Below are 4,949 nucleotides of genomic sequence, written 5' to 3' on the forward strand. Positions count from 1 at the left end.
CCCAGCTACTTGGGAGACTGAGGCAGGAGACTTGCTTGAGCCAAGGAGTTGGAGGTTGCTGTGAGCTGTGATGCCACGGTACTCTACCCAGGGGGAAAGCTTGAGGCTCTGTCTCAAAAAAAAGAAATAAATAAAGTTAACAAACGTCTGGCTAGACTAAGAAAAAAAGAGGGAAGTGAATAAAATAAAAAGAGGGAAGTAAGTAAAATCAGAAGTGAAAAAGAGCCATTATACTAGAAACATCAGGGAAAAAAAATGCCATAACAGCCAACAAATAAGGTAACCCAGAGGATATTGATGCATTCTTAGAAAAATATAACCAAGATTGAATCAGGAAGAAAAAGAAAACTTAAATAGACCATTAACAAATAAAGAGATGGAAATAGTAATTAAAATCCTTCCAACCAAGAAAAGTCCAGGACCATGCCTTCATGACTAAATTCTAAAAAACATAAAAAGAATTATGACTGATACTTCTTAAACTCTTAAGAAAAAAGTGGAGCTGGAATGAATATTTTGAAATGTATTTTATGAGGCTGCATCACCTTGCTACCCAAAGACATCACAAAAAAGAAACTACAGACCAGTATGTCTGATAAACATTTACCTAGATTCTCAATAAAATATTAGCAAATTGAATTAAACAATACATCAAAAAGATTACATATCATGACCAAGTGAGATTTATCTCTGGCATGCAAGGCCGGTTTAATATATGCCTACTAATCAATGTGATACATTATATTAACAGAATGAAAGATAAAATCCACATGATTGTCTCAATTGATACAGAAAAAGCATTCGTCAAACTCAGAGAGCCTTTCTTGATAAACTTTTAACAGTTTAGGTTTAGAAGGAAATTTCCTCAACATAGTAGAGGTCATTTATGAAAAATCCACGCCTAACATCATAATCAACCAGGAACTATGGGAAGCTTTTCTACTAAGATCTACCACAAAACAAGGATGTCCTTGTTCATTAATTTTGTTCAACATCTCACTGAAAATACTAGCAAGAGCAAACATATAAGAAATAAAAGGCACCCAAATTGGAAAGGAAGAAGTAAACTTATCTCTATTTGCAGATAACATGATTCTATATGTAGAAAACTCCAAAAATTCTACCAAAAATGTTAAAATAAATTAATTCAGTCAAGTCATAGGTTATAAAATCAACATATAAAAATCAGCAGCATTTTTATACACAAATAATGACCTCACTGAAAAATAAATCAAGAAAACAATTTCATTTATGATAGTATAAAAATATATATAAGAAAGATTTAACCAAAGAAGTAAAGGATTTGCACTGAGAACTTTAAAATAATAATGAAAAAAATGAATAAGACACAAATAAATGGAAAGTTAGCCCATGTTCATGGATCAGAATTAATATTGTTAAAATATCTATACTGCCCAAAGCAATATACAGATTCAGTATAATTCCTGTCAAAATCCCAATGATATTCTTCCCCAAAAAAGAAAAAAAAAAATCCTAAAATTTATGTGGAAACACAACAAAGCCCTGAGTAGTCAAACCAACAATGAGAAAGTGAAACAAAGTTGGAGCATTCTACTTCCTCATTTAAAACATTATTACAAAGCTATAGTAATTAAAACATATGGTACTCGCATTAAAAATAAAAACAGAAACACGGGCCAATGCAACATAATAGACATACTAGAAATAAATCCAAACATATACAAGCAACTAATTTTCAACAAGGGCACCAAGAGGACACAATAAGGGAAAAAAAATGCTCTCTTTAATAAATGATACAGGGGAAACTGTATTTCTGTATGCAGAAAAAAAAAATGAAATTGGACCCTTATTTTGCATCATACACAAAAATCAACTCAAAATGGATAAAATACCTAATGAAGGACTTGAAATCATAAAATTTCTAAAAGAGAACATAAGGGGAACACTTCTTGACATTGGCTCTGGCAATGACTTACTGAATATCCCATCAAAACCTCAGTCCATGGCTCAGCGCCTATGGCTCAAGTGGCTAAGGAACCAGCCACATACACCTAAGGTGGCAGGTTCGAATCTAGCCCGGGTCCACCAAACAACAATGATGGCTGCAACCAAAAAATAGCCGGGCATTGTGGCGGGTGCCTGTGGTCCCAGCTACTTGGGAGGCAGAGGCAGGAGACTTGCTTGAGCCCAGGAGTTGGAGGTTGCTGTGAGCTGTGATGCCACAGCACTCTACCCAGGGGAATAGCTTGAGGCTCTGTCTCAAAAAAAACAAAAAAAACAAAACCTCAGGCCACAAAAGCAAAAGTAAACAAATGGGACTATATAAACTGAAAAGCTTTTGCACAGCAAAGAAAACATTTACATGATGAAAGGCAACCTGGGGAAAATATTTGCAAACTGCATATCAGGTAAGTGGTCAATATCCAAAATTTATAAAGAACTGTTTTACAACTCAATAGCAGAAAAACAAATAGCTCAATTTAAAAATGGACAATGGACCAGTGTGCTGCTTATAAGAATCTCACCTGGCAGACTGGAGAGAGAAGACTTCAGGCATCTGTGGCTTCAGAAACATCCCTTTGGGGACACAGGGAGTCAGCATGAAACTTCTGACTCCATGAGGAGGACAAAAGCAGTGGGAACTGGCAAGTGGTTGCATGTATTCCTTTGTTCCAATCCCACTGGCAGCTGACTCATCGAAACCTTAAGCCAGATGCATAGCAACTTAAAGAGCAAGAGGAAGTGAAAGGAAAATTAGGGGAAGGAAACAGAGAAAAGAAAATGCTCATGAGGAAGAATTAGCAGAAAAATCATGGCAAGATGAAAAACCAGTCCAGAGCACCCCCCTCCCCCCAAGGGACCATGAGGTAGCTACTGCAGAGGATTCTACCTATAAAGAAATGTCAGAAATGACAGGGAACTTAGAATACAGATGATGAAAACAATGAAGGAAATAATGGAAACAATGAAGGAAACTGCTGATAAAGTGGAAAATAACCAAAACAAAATCCAAAAACAGAATCAAATAAGAGATGAATGATATGAAGAATATAGAAAGGATATAGCAGAACTGAAGGAACCTAAGCAGTCAATTAGGGAACTTAAAGATGCAATAGAAAGTATCAACAACCGATTAGACCATGCAGAAGAAAGAATCTCAGAGGCAGAGGACAAAGCTCTTGAGATAACTCAGATAGTTAAAGAGGCAGAAAAGAAGAGAGAGAAAGCAAAATGTTCACTGACAGAATTATGAAACTTTATGAAGCATTCAAATATAGAAGTTATAGGTATCCCAGAAGGGGAAGAAGAATACCCCAGAGGAATGGAAGCAATGCTAGAGAATATTATAAATGAAAATATTTCCCAAATATCACCAAAGATTCTGACACACTCCTTTCAGAGGGATATTGGACTGCAGACTCCAACAGAGCTTCTCCAAGACACATTGTGATGAACTTGTCCAAAGTCAAGACAAAAGAAAAGATTCTTCAAGCTGCCAAGATTAAGTGCCAGTTGACCTACAGAGGCAAATCCATCAGGTGTCTGCAGACTTCTCTAATGAAACTTTTCAAGCAAGAAGACAATGGTCATCTACCTTTAATCTACTTAAACAGATCAATTTCCAGCCCAGAATTCTATATCCTGCTATGCTAAGCTTTAAAATTGACAGAGAAATCAAATCATTTACTGATATGCAAACACTGAGGAAATTTGCCACAACAAGACCAGCTCTACAGGAAACTCTTCAACCTGTTCTACACACTGACCATGACAATGGGTCAACAGCAAAGGAAGAACTCAGAAATTAAGGGACAGAAACTAACTTCCACAAGGATGCAAAAGATAAAACTAAGCAATGGACTCTCACAAAATAAGATGAATAGAACACTACCACACTTATCAATTTATCTCAAAAAATGTTAATGGCTTGAATTCCCCACTGAAGAGGCATAGATTGGATGACTGGATTAAAAAAACACAAGTCATCCATTTGCTGTCTGCAGGAAACACACCTAGCTTCAAAAGACAAATTAAAACTCAGAGTTAAGGTTTGGAAGACAATTTTTCAGGCAAAGGAATTCAGAAGAAAAGAGGGGTTGCAATCTTATTTTCAGACACATGCATTTAAAGCAACTAAAATTAAAAAAGACAAAGATGGTCACTTAATATTGGTCAAGGGAAAAATACAAGAGGACATTTCAATTCTAAATATTTATGCACCCAACTTAAATACTCCCAGGTTCTTGAAACAGACCTTACTCAGTCTGAGTAATACAATATCCTACAACACCATAATATCAGGGGATTTTAATCCTCCTCTTACAGAGCTGGACAGATCCTCTAAACAGAAATTAAACAAAGATATAAGAGACTTAAATGAGACCCTAGAACAACTGTGCTTGATAGACGCATATAGAACACTCCATCCCAAAGACAAAGAATATACATTCTTCTCATTACCCCATGGAAGATTCCGCAAAATTGATTGTATCTAGGACACAAAACAAACCTCAACAGAATCAAAAGAATTGAAATTTTACCTTATATCTTCTCAGACCACAAGGCACTAAAGGTGGAGCCCAATTCCAACAAAAATGTTCAACCCCACACAAAGGCATGGAAATTAAACAATCTTCTGTTGAATGACAGTTGGGTGCAGAAAAAAATAAAACAGGAAATCATTACCTTCCTTGGGCATAACAACAATGAAGACACAAGCTACCAAAACCTGTGGCATACTGCAAAAGCAGTTCTGAGAGGAAAATTTATCACTTTAGATGCCTATATTTGAAAAACAGAAAAAGAGCACATCAACAAACTCACAAGCCATCTTATGGAATTGGAAAAAGAACAATCTAAGCCTAAACCCAGCAGAAGAAAAGAAATATCCAAAATTAAATCAGAGATCAATGAAATTGAAAACAAAAGAATCATTCAGGAAATTAATGAAACAAGGAGTTGGTTTT

Source organism: Otolemur garnettii, unplaced genomic scaffold, assembly GCF_000181295.1.
Source record: "Otolemur garnettii isolate 467f Iridium unplaced genomic scaffold, OtoGar3 scaffold00016, whole genome shotgun sequence".
NCBI classification, from domain to species: domain Eukaryota; kingdom Metazoa; phylum Chordata; class Mammalia; order Primates; family Galagidae; genus Otolemur; species Otolemur garnettii.